The 7,539-nt window shown below is 39.2% G+C and overlaps 1 pseudogene; it reads right to left on the bottom strand.

Moving 5' to 3' along the window:
* Window positions 1-6,752: 6,752 nt before the first annotated feature.
* LOC116636966 lies at window positions 6,753-7,183 on the bottom strand (annotated as a pseudogene).
* Window positions 7,184-7,539: the final 356 nt, after the last annotated feature.

Below are 7,539 nucleotides of genomic sequence, written 5' to 3'. Positions count from 1 at the left end.
CACCCCTAAAGAGTTGGTCATACAGACCAGTTCTCTCTGCGGAAAGATATGTTAAGCACATAAGTAGAAGCTCAGAATATGCCCCTTCAGTACAGTTGACACAGTTTTAGTAGGAGTGACAGGATAAAAACTATATTTAAAGAGGATTGGGAGATGGATAGCAGTGGACAAAGAGATAGAAGGCAGGGAGATCAGTGATGAGCAAGCAGCTATTCCACACTTACATTGTAAATGTGTCAACCATTTTCAGCATTGTACTTTAAAATAATTATTTGCCGAAATTGATGTTATCTTAATTTTTCACAACCCATGAGTCTCTTGACAATATATTTTGAGAAGCTTATGAGAAAAACCTTACCTCAGTTTTGAAGATAAGATATGCATATGCAACTGAGGTCATCAAAAATGGTAATTCCTATTGATGTTTCCTAGGCAGCAAGCAAAGGTTACTAAAATTTCCCTATACCATGGTTTATTTCTCTTATGTAGAATTTTCTTTTTGAAAGAGCAAGAAATATTAGGCCATGGGGAAATTTGTCTTGCAATTACAGACATCTAAAGAGGGATGGCTTTTCTAACCAAGAGATAGCTTTTGTGATTTTGTAATCCAGACTGTATATGTTTTATGCAACATTAATCTTCCTCGTTTTGCTCAGATGAGAGGTTTTATATGTCATTCCCAGGAAAAATTGGTGACCATAACTGCATGATGAAGTTGAGTTCCTAGTAGCTTATGAGCATTGGGTTCCTGAAATTTTTCAAAGCATTCATGGAGCCTGGCAGACACGAGCAGAATTATCTTGCAGTAAAATTTCATTCATTTAGAGGGCACTCATTTGGAGTTTATGATCATGTGGCAATAGCGGGAGTGACCTTTAACAAGGCACTACCTACCTGAGTTCTATAAAAGTAATTGAGGAAAGCAAACTCTTTTAAAGCATGTGTTATCACTTTAGAGACACTATTTTAAAGGCTGATAAACTAATTAAAATAACTAGTAGCTCCCCTGTTTAGCAGGTCTTCCAGAACTTACTACATATCAGGGCTATTAGCTTTGTTTAAGTTAATTTATGTTATAAACTACCACTTTGTTTTTATTGCGATTCTAGTCAATACCATCCTTTTTTGGATGCATTTTATTTTGTATTGACTTAATACAATAGATTTCTGTCCATCTAAAAAACAGAATGGTCTTTGGCAAATACTCACTGACATCATCAAAAATTATGCATTGGGTACTTTTCAAACTTTGGCCATTTTGGAGACTTTAGGAATGGGTTTTTACATAATATAGGTTTTTAGTGCTCAAGCTGGACTGTCTTTTGGTAATTATCAGGTTTTTTTGTCATTCTGTTTATTTTCCGGGTAGGAAATGCTTTTTATTGAATGTGGGATCCACTTTGTGTAGCATGGCCTAGAACTACTTGGTAGATGCTCATTGTTTTTCTTGAATGAATGAATAAATGAGTGGTTCAAGCTCTTATACGTTGTACCCTAAATCTGAATAACTTTGGAGACTACACAATCATTTGGTCAGGAAGATCCTCACATGGAATTCCAGCTAAGCAGAAGGGAGCTAGCAAATAGCAAGGTTCCAGGCAAGCAGAGATGTTGAAAATGGCAGGAGGACAGTGGGCTGGCAGCAAGTGCTGTATAGACAGAGAGGGTCCTGACTCAACAAGGAGGAATGGCACCATCAGTGAAAGTTCCAGCTATGGGCCCACAAATGTTCACTATACCCAGAAATCAGTAAAAGTGAAAAAGGAGAATATCTCCATGGAGGAAAGACTCTTCATGTAGGAAAAACTTTTATGTAGCTTTTTATTCAGTTGTTGATCTCAGCTATTTATTACATATTATTATTCACCAGACTGTATTAGCTGCTGCTTAAAACTTAGAGCTTCTGGGATTTCATAGTTGGTCAACAGATGTTTACTAAATAAAATTGGCTGAAGATAAATGGTATTCTCTTTAGAATAAGGCTGAAGTCTGGAAAAAGGGAAGAAAAGCCCAGGCAAGGTGCCCCTGTATGTAGGAACAAGCCATGGATCTCTTCCCATCTTTCTCTGTATCTTAGTAGTAACACTGAGTGTATCTGTCCTTACCCACAAAATTCTGCAATCAGGAATGCTATCCAACCTTATTTTACACCTTCTAATAGAATTTCTCATTGTTCTTTCCATTCCTAAAGTAGATGAGTGAATTTGAGTTAGAGAAGATTGCATGGCTCTTGAAGAAGTGGACTCAATATGACATAAGGTCTGTTCCCATCTGGACTCAGTAATGACTACATAGAATTAGTTATGGGTAGATGAACAAAAGAAACATACATCATGACTAATTTACTATGGCTCTTGTTTTGATCAGCTAACCTATATAATCAAAGAGTAAGAACAGGCAATCTCAAGAGCAGTGAAATAAATAGGGAATTTTTCCTTTATTAAAAGTATTTTGTTTTTATTTTTGCATTCGTACTACACTAAGCAGCCGAGTCTTATGGTGAGGTAGAAGCTATAGATCTTTTAGTTTTTCTGGTTACATCTAAGGGCTTACATGAGGTATAGGGAAGAGAACTGTCACTGTGAATCTTCAGAGCCTGAAACTGTGTTTTGCATATAAGAAGATGATCAAACATCAGTTGACTTGAACTGAATTTGAAAAATGCATATAGATTGGGAGGTGTCCCCTAAACTTCTCAGGTAGTAGAGCTCACCCAATCATGTTACCTATAGGGCACATAGTGGGGTATGAAGGGAATGAGATCAAAGATGAATCAGTCTAAGGTAGAAGAAATGTGTACTGATAAATCTTGAACTGGGATCAGAGGAACAAAGAGAGTAGCCATGGATCAAGAAGAACCAAACCAGTTCACAATGAAGGTGTCCTATTGATCAACTGACCTAACCATGTCATTAATATTTCTGACTCTTGGTTTTGACATTGTTAACTAGGAAACATAATCTGCCAGCATTTCCTTCAAAGGGACAGCTCATATTCCTCTTAAATATGAATTCAAAGAAGACCTGAACTTTTTTTTTTTTAGGTACATCTTTTTTTTTTATGTTATGTTAATCACCATACATTACATCATTAGTTTTTGATGTAGTGTTCCATGATTCATTGTTTGCATATAACACCCAGTCCTCCATTCAATACGTGCCCTCTTTAATACCCATCACCAGGCTAACCCATCCCCCAACCCCTCCCCTCTAGAACCCTCAGTTTGTTTCTCAGAGTCCATCGTCTCTCATGGTTCAAGACTTGAAATTTGATGCTCCTTTGGAGTAATTACAATAATTTAAGAATCTTGGCCATCTCTAGAAACTTCTGGTGGTTAAGCCATATCTTAGCTCCCAAATCTTGTCTCTCACGAGGCCAATAAGTACTGACAATTATTTATAAAAAAAATGTTGCTAAACATTTTTATGTAGTCTATACACTTTAAAGTCAGAGGCTTTAGTGTTCTTCTTTTGAAGAACAGAATTTTCTATTTTGGAGCTTGTGTAATTAAAATATTCTGGCTCTTATGAAGAAAATCAACTACATTAACATGTTTCAAATGTAATCTGTCTGAAAATTGCCAGTTTTTAAAAAGTTTCCTTCATAAAATTTCAATGACAATGAGTACATGGCAAACTGGCTACATAACTTAGTGGTATGCAGGATACGGTAAAAAAGAAGCCAAAGCTACTACTGTAAAAACAAAAAAATGCAAAACAGTATATTATTTGACTCTTTATTGTATAGTACAGGCCAAAATTTTATAGATGTTCAGAAGATATCATGAATAAATAGTTGTAAAGCCCAGGAGTTTAACTTGATATGCATTTGGCCCCAGATTTGCTTGGGCTTCTCTGACTGCAAAGTCATTGCTCTTTTTACAGTACTCTAAAACTAGAAACGCTGGTTCAGAAAAATAACCTAACCAGGTAGGAAAAGGGAAAAAATAAATGATTAAGTACCAAGCACTGAGGTCAGAGAACACATTGTCAAGACAAACCTCAAAGGTGAGTAATTGTCTCTTTCTTAGAAAACAGAACTTGCAAAGTCAATGCTGGCATTCTGGGCAAAAAATACTGAGTTTACATTAAAGACAGACATAAACTGAGCTTTAGAAAGATTAGCTGAAAATATTTATTTTTAAGAGTCTGCTGAGGTTAATGAAAGGTCATTATTAGTGAAAAAATCAAATCAAAAGACAGTTTATACACCTCTCTTTTCTCCAGAAACTCAAAGTCTTTTATGATACTACCCAAGAGCAGAAACTGTAAAATACCAAAGGAAGTCAGACTATGAAGTGATAGAAATAAACACATGAATCATTGCTTTCTGATAAATCACTTGTATTCTTCCTCTAACATGCTCTTAATTTCAAGTACAAGGCTTTCACACAGGTGAAATGAAAATGAAGGGGAGGGTTGGGGGGACTTAAAATGGGTTCTCACACAATAGAGTAAGATGAAGGGCTATGGGGGGAAGAGAGAAAGAGGCAACGCAGTGACAGGCCACTAGATTTCAGAGCTTTTCCTTGCTGAACTCAAAGATGGATGCAAACAGCACATTGCCTTCTCTTGGCTCAGAAAAATGTCTAACTATGAACAGTGTTCTTGTGACAGTAGACAATTTGTCTAGTTCCTTATCTTTATGTGCACACACACACAAATACAACTTGAAATCTCCCTACCTACCCACCAAAATGCCACAAATACACAGACAGGCACACGCCCGTACACATCAAGAACATGCATACGTATAGACACACGTACCATGGGCACACACATCACCCATGAACTCATTCTAATGTACATTCCATGCACACATATATAAATGCAAGTACACTGGCGCATACCACACAATGCATGCCCATGCATGTGCACACACACACACACACACTTCATACAGGCACACATGCACACACACTCATGCATGCAACATTCACACACTTACATAATTTACATGTGCAGACACATGGGAACAACACTAACACAGATGTATACAAATGTGTTAAACAAGCACCCACATACGCATCACACACACACAGACGTATATTCTCACATACATACATGCACACATGCACATAAACCCACATACAGATACAGTCACCCATACAGGTGCACAGAACAACGATCAGAAAATTCTAGAGAGGGGCACCTGGGTGGCTCAGTTGTTAAGCGTCTGCCTTCGGCTCAGGTCATGATCCCAGGGTCCTAGGATCGAGTCCCACATCGAGCTCCCTGCTGGGCGGGAAGCCTGCTTCTCCCTCTCCCACTCCCCCTGCTTGTGTTCCCTCTCGCTATGTCTCTGTCAAATAAATAAATAGAATCTTAAAAAAAAAAAAGTGATATTAAAAAAAGAAAATTCTAGAGAAATTAAATATATGTCTATTAAAAACTTTGGGAATTTTTAGGCTTAAAGAAGAGCAATGAAGAAAGAAAAGGGAAATCAACACAAGAAGGATGGAGTAAACGTGGTTTCAAGCCCCTGAGACCTTCCCTGTGCAGAACGGAGATTTCCATTTTCATTCAAAAGGGACACAGTATTAATGCCATAGCAAGTTATGGTAGGTGTGTCTGACTCCCAAATGTCGTGCAGCACAGCTTAATCCTCTAAATACACAATTGAGCTCCCAGCTGAGTTGAGCAATTTGATCAAGGTCACTGGGAACAGTCAACAGTAGGAGCTTGACTAACGAACACTCAAGCCTGAACCACAGGACCACTCCCTTCAATTCACTTCAATATTTCATTTCATAAACAAGAAGGGGGGATGGATTTAAAATAGAGATTTACCCATTTAAAATTCTATTGAATTCATCATCACAGATTAGAAGTTTGACAGTGACGAGGTGCTCATAATTTATGTATGAAGCTGTTGCATTTTAAGTGTGGACAGCACACATGGAAGACAGAGATATGTGCTTATAAGCAGCATGCTCTGCATTGAAGATGTCCAGCGATCAGCCAACATACTCTGAGGATGCCCAACAATGCTACGTTAAATATGATTAACGGATGTAAATGAGAAAGAAAAAAAATTTCCCAACGCTCCATCTTATATTTTAATAATGATGTTTGTGGGTGGGTGAAGAAAGAGACAACCGCGCTGTTGGTGTGGAGATGTAAAGCATAGTTCCTTACCACCCTCTTGTGGTGACTGTAAAGAATAACTTGCTGATCAGTGAATATCTTCCACCTCCTCCCCCATATTTCTAATAATGAGCCCCTACAAATCGTCTATGGTGAACCACAATTGATTGCTGATATTTAACAAGTTTTAAAATTCATGTTTTAATTCATTACGTAATAATAATATCACAGTCTATTTCACAAGATAAATGTATGAGAATGTATGAAATAGAGATGGTAGGAAAAAACTAAACATAGGTCAGGAATTTGAATTTTTCTAAGACCAGGAGCCAAAGGAAGATGTGGTCCATGGAGGAGGCAGGGAGGGGACAGAACAGCATCGGTTCCAGTGGTAAGTGTCTGTCCCCGTGTCACCCTGGGAAGCAGTCGAGGCTTGCCCTCTGCCCTGGTCTGGGTTTGAGAGTTTAGTCTGGTCAGGGGGAGATGGCTGCTGGGAAGGAAAAAACCATCTGGTTACCTACACAGAACTGGTAGCTTAGTAGGCACAGGTGGGATTTGCGGTTGAGGGAATTAGGGGTGGAAGTGTCAAAAAGCAAATGTATGGAGGAAAAAAGAAAATTTCCTCTCGCCCTGCCTCAAAAACCAAATTCTTGAAATGCACACACTTTATTCTCTCACGTAGAAAAGTCTCTCTCTGGAAGTGCTTACAAGAAGATCGTCATCAAAAAACCTTGTGTGATAACATTCCCATTTAGCACGCTAGCGGGCATCATCTGGGACTGCCAGGTGTTTGTGGCGTTAAGGATCACAAAGCCAAACTCTAAGATTCATTCTTCTAGGCATTGCCCTTTGAAGTAAACTTTTTGTTCCAGGTAGAATTTTTCCATTTGTTCTGCTGAAGACAATTTCAGTTTTGGAGACACTGCCTTACACTTGAGGGTGTTTTTGGGAATATGGGCTTCATGCCCCACTCCAGAGACGGACAGGTCTTCTGTTCCTTGCCAGAGTATCTTCCCAGTCTCAGCATCCCGGAGGTTCATCCAATTTAGTTTGAAGCCTCTAGGGATCTCCCCGGCCCACTCCTCCTTGGCTGACATGATGAGGGGGTCTCCGCCCAAGGCTCTCCCACACTGGCCCAGGGGAGCCTCAAAGATGGTGTGCGCAGGAGTGGAGGACTGAGCCTAGTTCCTGGAGACCTTGGTGGAGCAGCAGCAGCAGCCAGGCCTGGACCAGCCTCTCCTTCCCCTCAGCTTCCACTCCTGATCCTTTCTCCTTCAATAATTTAACATTACAGACATGGTCATGTCAGATGATATAGCTGTAACGAATCCCCCCCCCCCCCCCCCCCCGCCGATTGTCCACATGTTTTCTGAACCCAAGGATAAAGCATGGTGTCATGCACTTGGATTTGTTTTAAATGATCATTCCATTAAACTTCCCTAACTTTAAAGAA

The sequence above is a fragment of the Phoca vitulina genome, unplaced genomic scaffold (genome assembly GCF_004348235.1).
Source record: "Phoca vitulina isolate PV1807 unplaced genomic scaffold, GSC_HSeal_1.0 scaffold13, whole genome shotgun sequence".
Classification (NCBI taxonomy): domain Eukaryota; kingdom Metazoa; phylum Chordata; class Mammalia; order Carnivora; family Phocidae; genus Phoca; species Phoca vitulina.
The sequence above is the reverse complement of the archived record's forward strand: the minus strand, read 5'-3'. Positions and strand labels throughout refer to the sequence as shown.